General features: G+C 41.5%; 1 protein-coding gene across 1 annotated transcript in view; it reads right to left on the bottom strand.

Moving 5' to 3' along the window:
* WNT7A (Wnt family member 7A) overlaps nt 1–23,587 on the bottom strand; it is a 121,912-nt gene that overhangs the window by 5,346 nt on the left and 92,979 nt on the right. The window lies entirely within an intron of this gene.

Here is a 23,587-nt window from a genome sequence, read left to right as displayed (position 1 = left end):
GTAGTTTACATTTTAGATAGCCTCAGTTCCCTTTCAGTATATTTCATTAACATCCCATTTACAGACAGTGTTCACTGAGGGAATAAACAGTTTGGCTGGAAAGAGCTGAGTAAGCTGATGCAATGGATCAACAATTGAAAAGATCTATGCCATTTGTTGAGCTTGCTGTTCTGTGTGACATATCTTGATGCCAGCTGGAACTAGCTTAGGAAGTTTTCTGGTCTCAGTTAGGACTGGGCGCAAGTCATTGGGATAAAAAGACCTGACTTCATTTGAACATGGTACTTTTGAATAATAGTAAATGAACCCAAACATTATGGGTTCCTTTTAGAAGAACAAAACAATTTTTTTTGTGTTGTGCCATACCTGATGGTGCCCTTTTAGTTGTTTTTAATGTAAGTTTAGACTGAAGAGCTAACTCTTTTTGTGATTTTATGCATCATCTAGGTGGGGCAAGTTTAGAGTCACTGTGCCAAATTCATCCCGACATATCTCCATAAGTGGTCCATTGTAACTTGCAAATGCAAGTGCACTTCCCATCCCACCTCTGTCTTTCCTCTCCTACCTTCAACCCACCATCCCTCTTATAGGTTATTTTCCTCTATCCCTTTCTTCCTGCTGCTGCTTCCAATCCACTACCGCGCAAGTTCGGCAAGACACAAATCAAAAACATAACTCTGTATACAGTCTATCCTCTACCTGAAGCAAAGCAAAACTCTGCAATACGGTGGTTTGTTACACTGTAGTATTGTGATGTCAGATGCTTGGTTATTTTTCCTGCATTAAAAGGTACATACAGTGGCACCTTTATGCTTTCAGGTTACCTTATTATCCCACCAGTAATTCAGTTGTCTTCATAAATGCAAGGAAAGACCTGGGTGATATGTGGCTACCTTAAGTAGTTGGTGAGGGGGTGTGGAGCTATTCTCTTTGGCCTGGTCTACACTAGGAGTTTGTCAGATTTAGCAGCGTTAAATCGAATTAACCCTACACCTGTCCACACAATGAAGCCATTTTTTCGACATAAAGGGCTCTTAAAACCGATTTCTGCACTTCTCCCCAATGAGGGGATTAGCACTGAAATGGAGATCGCCATTTTGAATTAGGGTTAGTGTGGACGCAATTCAAAGGTATTGGCTTCCGGGAGCTCACACTTCATGTCTGCTGCTCAAAGGAATCAGCTTACCCTTAAAAGCCCATCATTCTCCATTACAAAAAAAATAAATATAAAAATGCCAAGTTGCCATATTTCGGGAAAATCAGGATCTGTTTGTTTGAAGATTTAGATAGTAGCTCATATTTTTCACATTAGACTAGGAACTAATTTACCATAGTTTGATTTGTTCTAAAATACTGGGGTCTGGGGAGTGCATAATTGCAAACCTGTGTCCTTTGTTTCTTCACTTACCATACCTAACATTATCAGCCACAGAAGGCACATCTGTTGTGTACCAGTGAATGCTCGGGACTGTGCTAAAGGGAGTGTTTTTAGTTTTGCCCACTTTTTTTCAAGTTCCTACAGTAAACTGTCAGTATTTGTTGATCTTTCTCTCACCTGCCATTAGCCTCTGGGAAATAGTTTACATTAAAAGGGTGTGGAAAGGAAAACCTGCACAAGTACTCTATGGTGATATTACCAGCAGCTATCCCATCTTTGGGCACTTCCATGTGGAGTTTAAACAATGGACAAAGAAGAAAAAAGTAGGAGGGAAATATACAGGATGAGAACTAATTTCATGTCTCACTTTTCTATAGTATGTTGTCAGATCAGATCTTGTAGCATTTCTGTTACCAAAGTTAGTCAGAATTCCATACTTTCTTTTTTTAAAATAGTTTATTGCTAATCCATTGATACACTGTTCTGGGACGGTTTTACTGGGTCAATATAGCCTACCTTTCATGGACAATGCAAGATCCTGAGTTTGGTGTGACACCAATGCACTGAGAATGCTTTACTCTGTCAGCACAAACTAGGACATAGGCCCTTGGTGGCAAAAAGTCACCCAAAAAGTGAGTAGGACAGGCCATAAGATTAATGAAGTCATTATACCTCCTGACCAGCCTTCACCAACAGGGTTTCTGCAGAGTACCCTACTCTGGGAACTCCTAAATATAACCCCTGAGCTGGAGGGGACCTCTCTACCAGCAGGGATGAATCTGGCCCTGTTCTATATATGCAATATGGATCCTCAGTGTTTGAAGGAACGTATGTAGCCACTGCAGTCAAAGCATACTCTGATCCCTGCCATAACTGGGATATAATCTTTTGTAACTTTGGCTGTTGTCATGTGAGAGACCAGGAAATATACCAGTTTCCTACAAGTATTCCTATCTGTACCTTTATTACATGGCATTCAGGAAAAAAAATCAGTCATTGGAAAAATGAAGCCACCCTCTATCTAGAAGAGAGGATGGCAGAAAAGAGGAGGAGGTGGTTGCAACACTTACCTGCTGTACTGTAAGCAAGTTGTATTAGAGAAGTTGGAGAAGATGAAATCCTTACCTCACCCTCTGGTTGCCAACTTTCTACTTGCACAAAACCAAACATCCTTGCCCGCCCCCTACCCTGCCCCTTCTCTGAGGCCCCAACCCCGTTCACTCCATCCCCCCCCCATTGCTCGCTCTCCGCACCCTCACTCATTTTCAGCGGGCTGGCTCAAGGGGATGGGGTGCGGGAGGGGATGAGGGCTGCAGTTTGGGGTGTGAGCTCTGGGGTGGGGCCATAAATGAGAAGTCAAAGGTGCGGGAGGGGGCTCCCGGGCTGAGGCAGTGGGTTGGGATGTGAGAAGGGGTGAGGGCTCCGGCTGGGGGGTGTGGGCTCTGGGATGGAGCCAGAGATGCAGTATTTACAGTGCAGGAGGGGGCTCTGGGTTGAGGGGGGTGGAGCCAGGGGGTTTGGAGTATGGGAGAGGGCTCCAGCCTGAGGGGGTACAGGCTCTGGGCTGGAGGTGCAGGTTTTGGGGTGGGGCCAGAAATGAGGGGTTCGGGGTGTGGGAGGTGGCTCTGGGCTGGGGCAGGGGGTTGGGGTGCAGAGGAAGTGAGGGCTACAGCTGGTGGTGCAGACTCTGGGGTGGGGCTGGGGATGAGAGGTATGGGGTGTAGGAGGGTGCTCTGGGCTGGGACTGAGGGGTTTGGAGGGCAGGAAATGATCAAGGTTGGGGCAGGGGGTCGGGGTGCAGGAGGGGGACGCAGGTTCCAGGCGGCACTTACCTCAAGTAGGTCCTGGAAGTAGCAGCATGTCCCCTCTCTGGTTCCTACACCGAGGCATGGCCAGGTGGCTCTGCACACTTCCCAATCCCCAGGCGCTGCCACCATAGCTCCCATTGGCTGTGATTCCTGGCCAATGGAAGCTGCAGAGCCTGCGCTTTGGGCGGAGCAGGATGTGGAGTCCCCTGGTGCCCCACATGTAGGAGCTGGAGGGGAGACATGCCGCTGCTTCCAGGAACTGCGCAGAGCCAGGGCAGTAAGGGAGCCTGCCTTAGCCCCACTATGTCACCAATTGGACTTTTAACGGCCTGATCAGCAGTGCTGACTGGAGCCAGCAGGGTCCCTTTTTGGCAGGGTAAAAAGGTCAAAAACTGGGCAACCCTATCTCACCCACAATTTACATGTGCCAGACACAGAGATATTGGAGATCTACATAATTTTCTAGTGGGACCATGAAGGGTAAAGCCAACCACTAGACAAAATCCTTCAGAAACTTCAAGACAAGTACTTACAAGAATGTCACGTGGGAAAGAGATATTTTCTTTACAAGAAACCACATGCCAAAAGAGACTGTTGACCTCTATGGGTATATCTACCCTTCAGCTAGGGTTGTAATTCCCAGCTTGAGGAGACATACCTGCACTAGCTCAGCTCAAGAATGTGCTAAAAATAGAGTATAGCCATCATGGCTTGAGTCATGGGACGGGCTAGGCCTCCCTTCCCCCATGTACATACCTAGCATCGCAGGTAGGTACATACTCAGGGTGTCTAGTTCCTCATACTCCTCATGCCACCACAGCTTTTACCCTGCTAGCTTAATAAGAGTGGATATGTCTCCTTAAATTGGTAATCGCTTCCCAGCTCCAAGTGTAGACATACCCTGTGTTAAAGACTGATGTCATAAAGCTAAGTCATATGAATTTGATCATTTACCAGATGAACTAATTAAAGACCAAATTATTTGTGCTAAAACTGGTAACCTGAGCAAAGCAAGGTTATTAAAAGAAATAGGCCTGACTTTGAAAAGAGCAGTGGAGATCTGCAGAGTAGTGAAAACTGTACTTCACAAATAAGAGTTAACAAGCAGTGAAAATACTGAAATGCATCTAATTAAAAATGACTATTACCACCTAAAGATAAAGGCAAATAAATAAAAGAGACCAGATTTGTTTACTATAAATGTGGGGGCAATCACAAGATGATGCCTACGGGTCAAGCATAAGGGGTGTGTTGTCATCCATGCAATAAGAGCAATCATTTCCATAGAGCCATAGAAATGTAGGGGCTGGAAGGGACCTTGAGAAGCCATCTAGTCCATCCCCTCATGGTGAGGCAGGACCAAATATACCTAGACCATCCCTGACAGGTGTTTTGTCTAAGCTGTTCTTTAAAAACTCCAATGTTGGGCATTCCACAACTTCCCTAGGTAACTTGTTCCATTGCTTAACTATTCTTCCAGTTAGAAAGGTTTTCCTCATATCTAACCTAAATCTCCCTTGTTGCAGATTAAGCCGATTACTATCTGTCCTATGCTTGGTGAACAATTGATCACCATCCTCTTTATAACAGCCTTTTATATATTTGAAGACAGTTACCAGGTTCCCCCTCATTCTTCTAATCTCTTTAGACTAAAAATGCTAAAATCTTTCAATCCTTCTTCATAGGTCAGATTTTCCAAACCTCTTATCATTTTTTGTTGCTCTCCTCTGGACTTTCTAATGTGTTCACATCTTTCTTAAAGTGTGGTGCCCAAAACTGGACACAGTACTCCAGCCGAGGCCTCACCAGGGCTATGTAGAGTAAAACAATTACCTCTTGTGTATGATACTCCTGTTAATATGTTCCAAATGTCTTTTTTTGCAACTGCATCACATTGTTGGCTCGTATTCAATTTGCAGAAGTGTGATGCTTTAACGGTAAGATAGATTCACAAACATACACTTCCAGGATAAAATGATAAGGCAGAAACAGTTCTTTAAGTTTCTAAATACATTTACAAATCAAGTTTCTACAACAGGGTTGGTGACATTGGATTAGATACTGGAGCAGGGTGCACTGTAACCCCAGAATGCATACACACAAAAAGATTAGTGATCACCCAATGTTAAAACTATGCTTGGTTCACGTAGCTGGTATAAAATGTGCCCGGTGGCAAAGCCACACTAGAATGCCTACAAAAGGACAGGTTTCACTCAGAGTTTAGAATAATGGAAGGGAAAGACAAGTGTATATGAGTTGAAGAGCAGAGTGCACATGCCTGTGATCAAACAGAGGTATAACTTACCTGAACAGGAGGCAAAACAATATGATGAGAGGTTTAACAGCATGGGTTGCATTACAGATCAAATAATTACATCAATATAAATATATGGTACACATATTTTTGGTGGCACAACTGATAAAGTCCTATTAGTAATGGGAGAGAGAGCTAAATCTGAGCTTAGCCAGATGGTAAAATAAGATCATGTCTCTGCTTCCAAATGTAGAGTTGTTTAAGTTTGGGATGTATGCCTAGAGTTTTGGCAGGTCCAATTTCATACTGAAAGTACAAAACTGTGTACCTTCAACCCTCACTGTGGTAGATATGTTTCAGCAACTTCCCTTTGGGATTGCCTTGAACAGGAAGTGTATCAAAGCATCATACCCCAGACCTTTGAGGATCTGGAAATAATACCTGAAGATCTAAAAACAATGGCAATACCATGAGAGAGTACACAATGTTTGACAATCAGGTTCGGAGGAGTTTGACCGTAACCAAGAAAGGTAAAGGCATTTGTTCAAATTGGACTAGAGAGAGAGAGAGAGGGAGAATGACACCTGGGAGGTGGGAGACCAAAGTCCAGTCCCCATGCTCCAATGACTCTTTGGTTAAATAAAGTGGAACAGCTTCAACAGGAAGGACTGAGGGAACCCTATATCTGAATATCCCATAGCTCAGTGGCTAGAGCACTCTTCCGAGAAGTGTAGGAGATCCCTGTTCAAACTCTTTCTCCCCATCTGCCTGAGGGAGCAATTTAACCTGATCGCCCACATCCCAAGTGAGCACTCTAACCATTGGGCTAAAAGTTATAAGGTGGGCACCACTACCTGCTCCTCCAGCCAGAATTTGAATGTGACCTGACCCACTGGGTGGCCTCTGAGCACGCCTACTGGATTGGGCACCACAGGTGAGATAGGCACTGCTGCACCTATCTTTCCCCACTTTTGTGGATTGCACTGGGACTTGGGTATGAGATGGGCATCTGGAAGCCTAGAGCGAGGCAGCAGGGCACATGCCCAGAGTCAGAAACTTAGTCACCTAGGGAACTTTGACCCTGAAAATTTAGGCACTGAGTGAGTTTAGCAGGCAGCCAAGTGGCAATTTTGTGGATCGCAGTGGCACCTACCACTGGGATTTAGGTGTCCAAGTGCTTTTGTGGATCTGAACCATACAGATTAAACTGTTGTATAGTCTGTATGAAGGACATCTTGTTTATAGTACTACACAGCATGACATCAGAAATGCTAAACTTTGTATACAAGACCCCTTCATACACTGCTCAATGGATAGAGAGAGCCTGAGGTGTCAATTTCTGGCCAGGCATGAATGCTGCTATCAAAGATAAGTGTGAAATCTGCATGAAACAACTTGGAAGAGCACTGAAACTACATGATTAACCTTGCTCCAAGGTTGATCTAGTCGAATTAACCAGGAAAGATGATCTCTATTCAGTGGACTACTACTAAATCTCTCTTTTTTAAAAGGGAGCTGTTGCAAAACAGTGTGTAGTAATGTAGTAACATTTTAAATTGAAATTCCATGGTAAACTGGAGGGAAAGGACCTCAGCATCTAACAATTTTCTTGAGCTAAAGGCCATTACCCCTGAAGCTGTTAGCAAAAAACTAATATGGCAGCCGATTACTACAGAAGAAATATTACAACAAGAATTCTGAACAGTCAACCCCATTGATTGCAGGTGAATGTTCGGTTTCAAATAGAAAGTGGCTGGCAAACTGCCAACCATCTACGCCAAGGTCATGCGGCATCTTTACCCCCACCACCACCCATGAGAGTCAATCTTACTCTAGGAACAGAAGACAGCTAAACAAAATCAAGCAGGACCATTGTTCACTTGTTCTTGAGGATGCCCAGCATACTATTGATAGAAGAAACATACGCCTGGTAGTGACCATGCAAGAGGTGCTTTGTAAGGTGCAGTATTTTCTGCTTTGGGACATAACTCAAGAATTGCGCCCAATAAATAATCCTACCTTGATAATAAATGGTCTGTTTCTGAAAGGCAAATAGATTTCTTCCTGATTCTAGCTGATGACCTCCATATAAGCCTAAACGTGAAGACTGGTATCCCGTGTAACTTTTTCATGGCTTATGCAGTCATATGATGGCTTTGATTCTTGGCCTCCATGCTGAGTTCCAGAGTTTTCTTATACATAGTTGACTAGGGTTTAAAAAAAACAACACCCTAATCTTACATGTGTTACCCTTGGATATCAACCGTCCCTTTGCTTTTGCATTATGGAAAAGTCACCATCCCATAATAACTCTTTTATTAATTAATAATTATATAATTATAATTAATTATTAATATGCTTTGTATTTGCATGAGATAAACAAGAAAAGAAATTAATGTCATTGCACAGACACGCTACCCCCTGTCGCTGTCAGCCCAGGAAAATTGAGTAGGATTCAAATGTTAGTTTGTTTCTCCCTGAGGTCGATGTCATTGGGGAAGAAGAGCTATTGTATATTTTATTGATCAGCACTGTATAGAAAAAAAGAAAGAGAAAAATACCCAGAAGGACACAGAAGAATTCTGAAGAGAAAAGTTGGGAGGAATGTAGTGAAATGTTTTTTTTTTTTTTTAGACTATCCTATGTCTGATTTTCCTGTGATGATGATAAATACCACACTGGACTACTATGCTCTAAATCAGTGGTTCTCAACCTTTTTCTTTCTGAGCTCCTCCTCTCCCCCCCCTCGCATCCCCCCAACATGCTATAAAAACTCCACAGCCCACGTGTGCCACAATAACTGGTTTTCTGCATATAAAAGCCAGGGTTGTCAGTAGGGGGTAGCAAGCAGGACAATTGCCTGGGGCCCCACAAGGGCCCCACAAAACTACATTGCTCAGGCTTCAGCTTCAGCCCTGGGTGGCAGTGCTCAGGGACCCAGGCTTCAGCCCCATGTGGTGGGGCATCAGCTTTCTGCCCTGGGCCCCAGCGAGTCTGATGCTGGCCCTGCTTAGAGGCCCCCTGAAACTTGCTTAAGGCCCCCTAAGGGGTCCAGGACCCCTGATTGAGAACCACTGCTCTAAATGATTTTTTCCCCTCTGTTGATACCAAGGAAACAAACAGAGGAAGAAAAGGAGTACTTGTGGCACCTTAGAGACTAACAAATTTATTAGAGCATAAGCTTTCGTGAGCTACAGCTCACTTCATCGGATACATTTGGTGGAAAAAACAGAGGAGAGATTTATATACACACACACAGAGAACATGAAACAATGGGTTTATCATACACACTGTAAGGAGAGTGATCATTTAAGATAAGCCATTACCAGCAGCAGGGGGGGGAAAAGAGGAAAACCTTTCATGGTGACAAGCAAGGTAGGCTAATTCCAGCAGTTAACAAGAATATCAGAGGAACAGTGGGGGGTGGGGTGGGAGGGAGAAATACCATGGGGAAATAGTTTTACTTTGTGTAATGACTCATCCATTCCCAGTCTCTATTCAAGCCTAAGTTAATTGTATCCAGTTTGCAAATTAATTCCAATTCAGCAGTCTCTCGTTGGAGTCTGTTTTTGAAGCTTTTTTGTTGAAGTATAGCCACTCTAAGATCTGTGATCGAGTGACCAGAGAGATTGAAGTGTTCTCCAACTGGACACTACGGTGCTAATAAGCGATGGTCACATAAACACCACCCTATATCGGAAACCTACTGACCGCTATTCCTACCTACATGCCTCTAGCTTTCATCCAGATCATACCACTCGATCCATTGTCTACAGCCAAGCTCTACGATATAACCGCATTTGCTCCAACCCCTCAGACAGAGACAAACACCTACAAGATCTCTATCATGCATTCCTACAACTACAATACCCACCTGCTGAAGTGAAGAAACAGATTGACAGAGCCAGAAGAGTACCCAGAAGTCACCTACTACAGGACAGGCCCAACAAAGAAAACAACAGAACGCCACTAGCCATCACCTTCAGCCCCCAACTAAAACCTCTCCAACGCATCATCAAGGATCTACAACCTATCCTGAAGGACGACCCATCACTCTCACAGATCTTGGGAGACAGACCAGTCCTTGCTTACAGACAGCCCCCCAATCTGAAGCAAATACTCACCAGCAACCACACACCACACAACAGAACCACTAACCCAGGAACCTATCCTTGCAACAAAGCCCGTTGCCAACTCTGTCCACATATCTATTCAGGGGATACCATCATAGGGCCTAATCACATCAGCCACACTATCAGAGGCTCGTTCACCTGCACATCTACCAATGTGATATATGCCATCATGTGCCAGCAATGCCCCTCTGCCATGTACATTGGCCAAACTGGACAGTCTCTACGTAAAAGAATGAATGGACACAAATCAGACGTCAAGAATTATAACATTCAAAAACCAGTTGGAGAACACTGAATCTCTCTGGTCACTCGATCACAGATCTTAGAGTGGCTATACTTCAACAAAAAAGCTTCAAAAACAGACTCCAACGAGAGACTGCTGAATTGGAATTAATTTGCAAACTGGATACAATTAACTTAGACTTGAATAGAGACTGGGAATGGATGAGTCATTACACAAAGTAAAACTATTTCCCCATGGTATTTCTCCCTCCCACCCCACCCCCCACTGTTCCTCTGATATTCTTGTTAACTGCTGGAATTAGCCTACCTTGCTTGTCACCATGAAAGGTTTTCCTCTTTCCCCCCCCCCTGCTGCTGGTGATGGCTTATCTTAAGTGATCACTCTCCTTACAGTGTGTATGATAAACCCATTGTTTCATGTTCTCTGTGTGTGTGTATATAAATCTCTCCTCTGTTTTTTCCACCAAATGCATCCGATGAAGTGAGCTGTAGCTCACGAAAGCTTATGCTCTAATAAATTTGTTAGTCTCTAAGGTGCCACAAGTACTCCTTTTCTTTTTGCGAATACAGACTAACACGGCTGCTACTCTGAAACAGAGGAAGAAAATACACTTTACAGGACCCATTAATGTGAGTTATTGTTTTAAAGAATAGTTTTGAAAAGAGAATAGAACTCTGCAGAAACAATATCACTTTTGAAGAATATGGACAGTAAGTGACACAGATTCTCCCATTCTTCCTAAACGCGTGCATGGAATGCCCTCCTTGACTTAATCCACAAGACATGACCCTCTCCTTCAAATCATAGGAACTGTCATACATAATCAGATCAGGGATCTGTCTAGTCCAATGTCCTGTCAGTGACCACAGCTAGCACCAGCAGCTTCAGAGGAAAAAACCCTGCACTAGCCAGTTGTGGGATAACCCTTCCCCCCCAAGGTATGATGCCTTCTAGCCCTGCTCAATTCTGAAAAGTGATTATAAAAATGGCCTGATAGGATTCCATGTATATGTCTCAAAGATTCTGTATCAAACTTGCTCAGTCCTTGATTTTTTTTCCCCCCTGACAACCCTGAAAACATAATTTTGGACCCAGAGGTCAAACTAGATTCCTAAGTTCTTAGGTGTCTTCACCAAGATGCTGCTTGCCATATTATGCCCACAGTTACTTCTATCTCAGCAACACCTGTAGATAACTGAGCAAATCTGATATCGAATCTGAGGCACAATAAACATAGAATGCTCCATATTTGAGTCCCTTTTCAGAGTAGAACCATATATTAAGATTCTTACTTCCCCTTCCCTCCTTTCTCCCAGTTCTATCATGTTTGATAACACAGTGGTCTCCTGGATAGCTTCCTTTTAGATCTCATATGAACAGATCTCAGCTGCCACCCACTGTCCACCAAAATGTAGATTGAAACTAACAAATTCAGCTTGTTTAATTAGGACCTTTGAAATGAATGATTTAATCACTTGGCTCAAGGTTGGATTTCAAACATACTCCTAAGGTGAATGTCAGTGACTAAGCTTGCAATCTAATGGCAAACATTTTAAACCACCCTTTCTTCTGTCAGTTGGCTCTGGACTCATAACAAAAAGTATTTCATGATTATGCATTCAAGCCTTTTTACCAGTATGACTACATGAGTTCCTGTATCAGGAAATGCATTGCAAATTACTTATCCCCATTACTTTATTGGCAATCAAGCTTTTAAAATAAAGTTTCAAATAAAACATCTCTGCACTTGCAAGTAGTTTTAGAAAAGAAAATTTGAATTTTGTTTATATCAAACCAGTGGCTACTGTTGTTCTTGGTGAATATCAAAGACCAGCTACCCCCAAGGCTGGCACCAGTTTCATTTAAATGTCAGAATCTACAGACTGCAAATGTTAATCCAAATATTTTCACAGAGAAAATGGAATTATGTTTGAAAACATAACTAACACTGTTGTTGCTAAACTGCAATCATTTGTTTTTAAAAAATAGCCATAGGAAGATCCATTATCACCTAGATTAGGTTAGATCAGTGCAGTGCCAAATAAGTGTCATCACATAGGAAATATAAAATATACAGTAATAAAAAGGTACTTGGAAAAACAGCTTTTGAAAAAAAATCTAAATTTTCCAGCTTTTTCTTAATTTTAATAGGAAAAAGCAACTATCTGATTGTTTATTTCATCTGATTTCTGTGCTGCATTGGGAGGAAACTACCTGTTCGGCCATGGGCTAAAAGTATTGTCAACAGCAATCACTGGAAGGTAACCAAACCATAGAACGATTCAATACATAGTTACATGTATTATAAAACATAACCAGAAGTATGATGTCCTGGGTGAAATGGGACAATGACACTAGGAAAGTTTTATTTGGGATTGTCACTTGCTCTCATCCAAGCAAAATTCTGACGCTTTGTGGAGATGATAGATTGCAATATATGAGATCTGGCCCATCTCCCTTTTGAAATAGGATTGTGCCCTACTGTGCATTACCTTCGTCTCCAAAGAGATAATGGATGGCATGTTCAAGCCAAAAATGAAAGAAAAGATGATGGATGTAAGGATGTAGAAAAGAAAAAAGCAGATTAGGTGAACTCCCCTAACCTGGAGGCAACTTTCATTAACTTGCAAGGAAGACGACGGTAGTGATATTCTGGAATTATACTTGACATCACCATAACAACTTATTACCTTTTGATCTGTCTTCCTTGCTGTATGTTTACAGATAGATCATCTATAAAATAGCTGACTGGTGTTGTACTCTGCAAGACGTAAGAAAAGCAAAGACATGGTCATGGTTTAAAAAAGTCACTTTCTTAGTGCACACTTCAACCTAGGAGCTCAGTGCTGCAGTCCAAGTACAGGCAAAAATCCAGTGGGCCCCAAAAGGGGAATCTTTAGCTTACGTTTTGCTTTCAGACTTGCTTCTTCCATTAGTAGTGTGTGAAGTTACCATTATAAGGCAGGATAGTTGTGCTTTTTCACTCAAAGTTGCTGAATGTATAATACACATTTCTGTACGTTATTTATGAAGTGCTTTGAAGGTACTTCTGGATAAAATGTGCTGTAATAATATAAACTCATTTACAGTGATGAGTTTGAGAATAGAATGAATGAAAGTTCTGTCTTATTCAGGTTTAATTATAACCTTACTCTACTAGGAATGGAATATTCCTGTATCATTGGTACTTGCCATTGACATTTGTCATTGCAATCTTAGTTGCAGGGAATGATTCATTCCTCATTATTGTGGCAAAGACTGTAATGGAAGCAAGAAATGACACAACTGGAATCCATTCTTGTTGCAGCGAATGTCCACAAAGTGATGTGTTCGATTGTTGACTCATTTCCATTGAATTCCATCTTCCTTGCAACTTTCTCCATTGGGAGTCAAGTACTTAGAGTTAAGAGATGCTGGTGTTCTACATCGAAGAATCATGAGTGACCCTACTAGATCTCTTTAACAAATGCTAACGCTATCAAGAAAATGGCTTCCAAAGAGTGATAGAAACAAAAACAACAGCCTCACCAATTTCTAGACAGCTCATCAGAAAACATCTCTTTTGTGCTATTTTAGTTAAACCCAGGAGTGGCAAGAATACTAGTTTCAAAGTAATATCACCTCTTATTGGTTCCAAACATTTCTAACCAATATAACTCATACAGGCTCATGTACCTATGTGCATGCATTGAGATAATTAACCCTCCAGTTACTGGATAAATAAAACTGTGCAAAGCATATATATCCCAAAAATGCAGCTAGTGTATTTTTTCTCATTATAATTCAAACTTTTCAGGTGATTTCCCGGCTACTTCTATCCAAATCTCTCAGTTAGGAAGCACTGTCTCTAACAGTGTCTTGATAAAGGTAAAACTGACAGACTGTCAAGCCTCTGCTTTGCCCATAAAGGGATATAAATCCTCTGAATCCGGAAAAGGCACAGTATTTCTTCACGTTTCATTCACAGAGTTAGTGTTTTTAAGCTTTGGAGTCTAATAACATTTTATATTTCACAGTAAATTACTGATGTATTTATCTCTTTTAATGTTACTTTTACAGTCAGATGATATGTCCCTGAACTAATTACTTTTTAATTACACTTTTATTCAATTTTCTCCTGTCTCCTCCCCTGCAATCTCCAAGAGTATTCTTTAGGAAAGAATACCCAGTTAGGCTTAAGTCTTTTTGATTTACAAAATTGACATGAATTCTTTGTCATGGGTTCAAATCATATTTTCAAAGATATCAGGATCTAGGAGCAGGCGCATTATGGGCCTGTTGCGACACATCACATTGTACACTCACCAACTCAATATCTTGATACAAATTTGGCTTTTAAAAAAATAGTGCCAGTGACAGCTTTAGCTTTTTTAGCTAAAGTGTGGCCTTCATGCAATTCTTCCAACAATGTGACTTGCAAGGATTTCATTGTCATCGCACAGATACCCAACAGTATAGAGTCACTCTGTTGTGAGTTCATCTTTCCACACTGTGTATGTTCACCATACAAAACATTCACATCACCCTCTGAAATATGCAGTTTTAATTAATTTAATTTAAGAACTGGCTCTTTGTCACAGCTGCATTCTTCTTGCAGAAATAAGAACTTCTTCCAAAAACAAAAATTCTAAAAATTGGACTTGGCTTTAAAGGATTTGCAACCTCTAATTGCAACTGGGATAATACATCAGCATTTCCATGTTTTCAGATAGATTATACTTATCAGAGATAAGATCCTACCATCAGAGCCTATCTCAGCAGCTGCTAGGTTACAAAGATTAGCATACTCTTCTTCAGGCCAAGAATTTTAACAAGGAGCTTCTGGCCTGCTGTCAGTGAAAATTTCCTCCCATGCATAAGTACCTGGAATTTCCTGATTCCAAATATAATACCCAGAGATTCTTTTTCTAAACAAAGGTTTGTTTAATTTTTTGGTTTTGCTTACAGAATCTGTAATTAATTTGTCTTGGTCCCAACAGGCATTTTATGTGGTATGATGGCATCTATACCTACAGGTGGGACACCACATGCTAAAAGTTCTAATTTGGGATTCAGATGTACTGACACCTCGGTACATATTAATAAATTCTTGTGTGCTCAAATGCCCTATTACCTTCTTCATTCCGAATCCAGTTACTATTTTTTATCAACAATCATCTTTCTATTTACTACTGTAGACATGTTAGATAGCAAAGTTCCCAAATAAAATGAATGTCCCCTCTTTATATTAAGGTTCAATTTAGAAATCGCTTGTAAGGGGTTAATAAGTAATCTTTTAGTAAAGGGTTAATCAGTTAGAGTTTAACAGGACAATAGATTGCTTGCAATCATGGCTTATAACTACCTATCACATCTTGTACTGGTGTGCGTATACCCATCTATAATACATATCACTCATGCCTGTAATATGCTTACAACATCTATTTTATTAATCACTTATTAGCCCTGTATAAACCATCTACAAAAGGAACCTTAAATATAAAGTGTCACCCATTTAACTAGGGATCTGACTACTGTGGCATGCCTAGGCATAGTTATTTTGGAAACTGCTCCATTTTTTTTTCTGGAAGAGGTTTTAACCCTTCTACTTGCATCATTTATCTTAAGTCTCCTGACTAGAAAAAAGGCAAGTTTCTCCTTTAAAAAGGCAAAACAAAAAAAACAACCTTGTAAACCAAACCTTTTGGGTTCTTTTAATATGCATTCCAAGCTCCTCAAATAAATTTCATCATTGTCACTTTCATTAGTTTGCCATCCGAATGGTTGATCACTTCACTTAAACGCTTTCATATTGGACTATTTATATGCTGTAATATAGCCAATGTGCTAGCCACTCCAGGGAAAAGCCATATGGAAATAGCCCCATAAGAATATTGATGGTCAGATATCTAAAGGCTCTTGATTGTGTTTCACCTACTAGTATGCTTAAGGCAAATCTAATTTCATTAATATTGCCACCTTCCAGCAGTGGAAAAAGATGCTGTTTTTAGCACTGGAAATGGATCCAAATCTACTTCATAGTTTCTGCAAATGAGGACACTGCCATCTTCTTTCTGTATGCCCACAATGGACCAAATTCTAAAGGAGTTTAGTCCATTGTGTGCTTTGCAGGTTCCAAAAATGTCAGGACACCTTGGCTAACCAGTTCTCCTAAAGATTTTGCAACAGTCCCTGCTTTTGACTTATGGCACTGCTCTGGTCTTGATGAATCTGGCATCTCCTCTGCAGCCATATATGATTTAGCATTTTACTAAAGCCATTACAGGAGCAAGCACTTCAATATCTGGTCTTGATGAATCTGGCATCTCCTCTGCAGCCATATGTGACTTAGCATTTTACTAAAGCCATTATAGGAGCAAGCACTTCAATATATTTTTTATCTAACCTTTCTAGAATATTAGGTATTTTATATACCTTGGATCAGTTTAGGTGTTAAGTGCTTTCAACCATTTATGACCCAATGATGATAAATCTGAATATGTTGTTAAAGTGAAGTCCGGAATATGTCTCTACTCAGATCATTTTTCTAAAACCTCAAATCTTTTGTGCACAAGTTTTCAGTACATCATTTTTGAAAATACAAATGATAGTTCTGGCATTAATTCCCACTTTAGCTATATATTCATGTAACAGTACATGTACCTATTACTCTGTACTCATTAGTAGAGTGCCAGGAAATATTAGCTACACAGTCATTTAACAGTACTTGTACCTGTTACTCTGTGCTGATTAGTAGAATACTCGGAATTATATTGGGCATTTCATCTTCAGCTCTATGTCTGGCAATATGGGGTCTTATCTTTTCCTGGCTATGCAGAGACTGTGCTCCTTCATAAGCTCTTACAGCGCATACTCTGCAGGTTAGCCCTTTAAAGAGTATGTCACTCTCTCGTGTTTCCACGACAGGCATCTTAACTTTTGCCATTGTTTTCCCAAGATAATATGCTATTTTTTTACTGAATAGGTTTTAAACTGCTTGCTTCCAGATTTCTGTGCACTTCTTTTCATTAAATCAAACCTCTCTAGCCCATCTGAATGCCAAGTCCTTTGTATGTCTGGATTGCAGTCAGCATTCTTAGAGCTCATAGCTTTGCAGAGCGCAGGGTTCTAGTCTCCACTGTGCTACAAACTTCTAAAGCAGCCTTTATAGTATGTAGTGTTGTTGTAGCAGTGCTGGTCCCAGGATATTAGAGAGATAAGGTAGGTGAGCCTTTCTTCAGGTCATCTGTGTAACCTTGAAAGCTCATCACTCACACCAACATAACCAATAAAAGATATTGCCTCACCCACCGTGTCACTACAGGCTATTTAGAGAAACTTACATTCATTGGGCTAAACTGTCTGCTGGTTTAAACTATTGCAACTCCATTGAAGCCAAGTACCTCTCACATGCATTGCTCCAAACATCTTTATTTAGGCCAACTGTAAAAATGGGCATATAATGCTTACTCACCTTTGCAAGACTCTTTCAGAGCATGGGTTTTTGTATTGTCAGTTATTGAACTTGTTAGAACTTTCTAGCACTGTTTACCAATGTTTGGAGTAATAGGCATGCATATGTAATACATTAGCTATGGGTATTGTGTCTCACACACAGACCACAATATCTGGCCCACACATAGGGTAAGAGTCAGGTACACCAAAAGTTCTTTGGCTCAAGTTGTAGAGGCTTGTGCTGAAGGCCCCAGGTTCCATTCCTGCTGACACCCCATGATGGAAGGAGCATTAAACATGTATAACTCATGTAGATAGATGCACAGTGAATGAATATATTTTCTCAGGAATTCACTGAATGAGGCAAGACTGCACAGGAGTATTAGTCTAATACGTGTTGTAGGTTGTGTGTGGTATAAACACCCATCTCTTTAGGTGTGTGGAAAATGGCATTCCAGAAGGACCTAGCCAAACAGTTATTAGATTGTCAAAAACTTACAAACAAGTTAATAACTTGCCAAGCACCAATAAATCCTTTAAAATTTGGGGGCGCCTCTATTCCATTTATTTAATTTTTAATGGCCAAAATATCCATATTGTCATGCCTAGGATAGATGCACAAATCCATATTTAGACACCCAAATAAGAGACTTGAATTTCAGAGGTGCTGGATACCTATAACTCCCAATGAAATTTAATGGCAGTCCAGTCATGTTAAGCACCTACCTCTGAAAATCTTACCATCACTTTAAGAGGCCTAACTTTAGGTGCCAAGTTTGAAAATGTTAGCCTATGATGTTCTTTTTCCTTTATGTAGGCAAATGAATGTCAAAAACACAAACAAAGTCACTGACCCACACACCCAACTACACAGGGAAATTCCAAAAACAAGTACAGAGAAAAACATATTTCAACATAACCAAGATCAAGATAACAGAAATTATACAGAAAAAGCCTCTACCATCCATGGGAGAGAGTTAGGGTTTTTGTGATGTGATGTAATGTAATGTGCATTTCTTTATCTTGACCACAATAATATGTATGTGGTTTTTAGTATGTGAGTAGGGCAAGATTTACAATGCTCTTAAACATTCCATTTCTTTGCTTTCAGTGTTTAGGTTTTGTAAACGATGTGATAAGTAAGTACACTGTTGTCTCTAAACAAGTGTAAAACAAAGTGTTTTGGTTTTGGAATATTAATGGGACACCGACAACTCTTAGAGGGCCTAATCTAAAGCACATTGAAGTCTTAGGGCATCTTTCCATAGACTTCAGTGGGAACTGGATCAGACCTATAGAGCAGTGGACTATATAATGTCTAAAATAATCCTTCATTTCTCCTTGGGTACTTGTGATGGGGTGTCCAGGGATTTGAAGGGGTTAAAGTGGCCAGGTAGACCAATTAACTCCACATGCCTCACCTGAAGGGAGAGCCAGGGAGCAGGGAATTGATGGTGAACAGGCTCAGCTGTACAGAAATAAATGGGGCCTATAAACCCCAGGAGCTGAGAACAGACAGGGTGGCTGGGGAAAAGGGCAGTCACTCCCTTGGAAGAGAGAGGAAGAAGATGGTTTGGAGCTGGTACTCTCAGAGAAGGGAGGAACAAGGAAGAGTAGGAAGCAGTCCAGGGAAGGAGCAGTGAGGGCTGAGAGGGTAGAGCCCAGAACTGCTGAGCTGAGAGTCCCTGGATTGGAACCCAGAGTACAGGGCAGGCCCAGGTTCCCCTACTGGCCACTGGGTAAATGGCATCATCAGCGCAGCACAGGAGAAGACTGCCTGGACTATTTCTATAGAAGGACTTTAGGTAACTCCAGAAGGGAGAATAATGAAGAGGATGCTGCAGTTCCTGGAGTGAGGCAGGTCCACAGGGTGAGTGGACAACAGGAGAGGCACCCCCTGAAGAGGACACACAACTGACAGAGCTAATCCCCAGGATGGCCAGCAGGAGGTGCCACTGTGGTGAGTGGACCCCGTGACAGTCATGGATCTCAGAGGTCTCTAAATGACATATGCTGCCAAAGAGCAAACATGAATTAACTTTGGAAACATCTCCCATGTTCCTTGAAAAGTTTGTGACACAGCCAGTGACTTTGTATTATTTAAGCAAATTAATCATTATAGTGACCCTCTGATTGTTTCCGTTATGAAAAATTCATGATATTAAATGTGGAACTTGAGAGGGGTTTTATTATTTATTGACAGGACATGGCCCTTTCTTACCTATCGTTGTCAGTACTAGTAATCACCCACATGAAATGCCTGTTTTGCTCATAATGCCAGAATCCTCTAGAATTGTGACTGCAGGTAAGTGATAGCATTTATCATTCCCTAATCTTCAGTGTAAATCAGGAATTCAGTTTTCAACCACATAAGATATAAGAGCGAGTTGAAAGCCAAAATACAAGTAAGACCATGTATCACAACTTCTGATGAGTTGAAAGTGGAGGACAAGTGGAATGAAGATTCATTCTTGTGGATTACAGCTCTTGTGCAGTCTGATTCCTTCTCATAATTTAGAATAACATTAATGTTCCCTTTATCTTTACTCTGGGCTGTTGAGAAGATGCAGAGCTTGTCTGTCAAGTTTAGTCTTGTTTTAAGACTATTATCTAAAAGCAGTAGGAAAGCCATAAAATAGATCTTTGATCCCTTCAAATACAAACAAAATACTATGAGAGAGCCCAGGACCTATAATTTTTTTTCACACCTAGGAAATTGCCCTGCATAGGCCTGTCAGGTGTAGTGCAAACATTCATGCCGGCTGGGGGGGAGGGGGGAAGAGGGCGTTAAGAGAGGAAAATGGAGGGTGGAGGTTCCAAATTGTTCCTCATTTACCTTACTTTGCTCCCATTGAAATGAATGGAAGTTTCACCATTGACCTCACTGAGAGCAGCGTTCAATGCTGGGCCCTCCTGAAAATCCTACCTTACAAACTGCATGTCAAAGGAGTTGTACGTGGGCTTGCCAGAAACAACTTGCTGTGTCTAATGCCTCTTCGGGAGACTGCCTGGAACTATGACATCAGGGCATTGTTGTAGTGCTGGTTTATACAGGCCCCATGCAGTGGTCATCAAGGAGAAGGTAAATACACTCTCCCTGAGCAGAATGTCTACAATAGTGCAGGGATTGCAGGAGTGGGATATGTCCAGGCCACACTAAAACAAGCTGCTCTGTCAGGAAAGGACTTTAAATTGGGCTGACTCATGCTCTTCCTCTGCATTTCTCTGGACCTAGGAACCACACCAACTGGGAAGTTGGAAGCAGCTTGCTGGGAGCAGCCTTGTTGCCTTTGTTTATACCCATAAACATTTGGATGAGCCCCGTAAGTCCCCAATTTTTTTTGTTTGTTCTTCTCCTGGCTTCAACCAAGCTGACTTGTCACACTGTTAAATCATTGAGCAAGCCAATGTGTGGGGATATTTGGGTGCCTAGAGGAATATTTTCAAAATGGTACATGCAGTTTTAACAGTAGAGCTTCCATATATTGAGATCACAGGTTTGAATGAAATGCCGCACGCTGCTTTTGACAGTTTATCATGTAAAATATTTTCATTTGCGTTTTTGGTGAGTTTCCTTTGAGATTCCCTTTATTTCTTCAGCTCTATGCATTCCTGCCCCCTCTATGTCCTCACTTACCCTGCCCCACACTTTTGGACTCCAGTATTGCAATAACCTCTTCTGGCCAGAAGGACTAAATATAGCTCCTAGTGGAGCCTGTCAACATCTCTCCAGCTACCATACAGAAGGGAAAAAATTGCCAACGTAAAAAGCATTCCCTCTTCATAAAGGAATGAACACATACTAGGCTTTATCCTGATCTCACATCATTGTATGTTAGGAGCAAATCCACTGAAGGCAATGAAGTTAAACCAGTGAAGTAGTCTGTCTCCACAAGGCTCCCAACTTCTGTTCCTCAGGGGCCTAGGACCCAAACTTTGATCCTTTGTTTTATAGTACAGTACAATGACAGACTCCCAGGCTTAAGGCCAATCCTACTTCTTTGTAGTCCATGGGAATTTGGCCATTGTCTTCAGTGGGACAGGATTTGGCTGTTAATACTTCAGGGTTTTACATGGCAGATTTACCATTCATTGTAGAAGCAAACAGGAAAAAAAAAAAAAAGGTTGGATCAGTTCAGTACAACATTCAGGCACTTTTGGGATTTCTGTGACAAAGTGGCTTTCCACACTCAGAAGCCAGACATATTGGTGTTTCTACATGTTACATCCCCTTTTGAAATGGTATGGTGCCACAGCCAGTTCTTCTGGATATATTTGCCTCTCCAAATGTTCCTGACACCCAGTGATATAAGCAACTGAACAGAAGGTGGAGAATAAGCTGCTGAGAGACTATTTACAACTTTAAACTATTTTCACTCAGGAATAACTAACAATTGTGGTTATTCCATTAATATTTACTGCCTAACTGTAATGGGGAAAGTGGATTATCAGCTTTACATTTAAAGGGTATGCAAAAAGTTAAAAACTGGATGTTTCTAAAAACAAAGATCAGTAGGTTTTTAAAGCAAAGTTAGAAAATAACTAATGTTATTGTTAAAGGGCATTAGGAAGTTCTGAGCTTCAAGAAACATATGGCTGTGCTGCCGATACTTTTGGTATCAGTGATCAAGTGATATTATGGTAACACAGCAGCCTTACTCAGTTTTTAATTATTCCACTATAAATTGGTCTCCTAGAGTCTCTGGAGTCTACCTTAATTTTCAGCAGCTCCAGACACAGTAGAGCATTTATCCTGATGTATAACCTATTTAAGACACTCCTGCTAGTGTGACTGTTGGGATATTTGAATACAAAAGTACATACATTTGGTTATTGTACATTAGTCAGTTGGTTTCTGTTCAAAGCTTTCTAAGAGCCAGATTGTGGCAGGCTCTTTTCCCAGTACAAGGGACATTCTCCCCTTGCTCACTTCTTGTGCTGTCATGGCGCTGTGACTGCTCCCTGCTAGCATTCTTGTGACACAGCCATCTCTGATGAGGTGGGGAGGGCAGGCATGGCCTTAGCTCCATCTCTGCTCCAAAGTGGCTAGCTCAGGGAGGGCTTTGCACCCTGCTAAAGGATAGTAAAATGACTGCACTCTCCAAGAGACACTATAAATACATAACAAAGCTGCAACACAAATGACGGTGAGTGGCAGTCTGTTCAAGGGATTGCCACAGGCTTGATTTCCCCTGGGGTTCCACCCATGCAAGTGTCACCCATGCCTGCTTGGTATGGTTCTCTGTTCCACTCTAGGGGCACCCAGACAATCTAGAGATTGATGAGTCTGCTACAGAGACAGACTGAGCTTCAGAGGTCCTTTGATGTAGCCACGTGGCTTTTAGCTCATACATCAAAGGCTAGCTACTTACACTGAGCTTCAGAGGTCCTAGGTTGTGTAATGTTGGCTTCTGTCAGCGTTACACAAGCTGGCGGAGCCCAAGAAGTAAGTCCCTCATCGCAGAAAATCTGATTAGTCAAGAGGTTGTAGCTGTGCAAGACAATCCACAAATGCGTTTTTCCGGAGGGCCTGGAGCCAGCCAGCATAAATCCTTGACAGTCTCCACACGTGGAGCACCTATGGTACCCAGATTGTACTTTAAAACTGCCCTTCCCTGGCTGGACCCCCTTGGAAGGACAGCAATGGAGGTATCCTCCCTCACGTGCAGCTGCTCCCATTTGATCAAGGTGTTGCCAACTGCATTCCATCCCTATTCCACATCAGCAGGGGTGAATCAAACCTCAAGCATGCGCAGGCAGTGGGTGGAGTACAGTGGTAGAACTCTTGGTAGCTTTTACAATGCATTTTGTCTGGCTCCAGGCAATGTTGTTAGTTCCTTTAAAGCTCATGCATCAATTTGAAATTTTAAAATATCTACATGGCCTTTAATTTCACACATTTTTTCAAGCTATTGTTTACTGTTATTTTAAGCGTCAATAGTATGCACGGTGCCATATTAAAAAAATAGTTCCCACCCCCAAGAGCTTACACTGTTATTTCGTGTTCTTGTTACCATGTTCGTCAACATGCATGGACTGAAGTAAAACATGTTCAGATTGAATTGAGTGAGAACTGCTGTCAACTGCAGATGGGCAGTTAACTTCTTTGACCTCACTGTGGGGGTCTGGTGATCCCAATGCTGATACTAGCACCAAAAGAGGGTGGGGAAAGTTACTAGACAGCATGTCTGAGGAATTGAAACCTATTTCTGAGGTTAAACTCTTTGCTAGGCAATAAAAGAGACATGGATAGGAAAGGGGACTAGAATATCATGTTAGGCATCACACAATAGTTTTGTGGGAATCCTATGGCACTGTTTCATCTCAACTTCCTCT

Source organism: Dermochelys coriacea, chromosome 7, assembly GCF_009764565.3.
Source record: "Dermochelys coriacea isolate rDerCor1 chromosome 7, rDerCor1.pri.v4, whole genome shotgun sequence".
In the NCBI taxonomy this organism is placed as follows: domain Eukaryota; kingdom Metazoa; phylum Chordata; order Testudines; family Dermochelyidae; genus Dermochelys; species Dermochelys coriacea.
The sequence above is the reverse complement of the archived record's forward strand: the minus strand, read 5'-3'. Positions and strand labels throughout refer to the sequence as shown.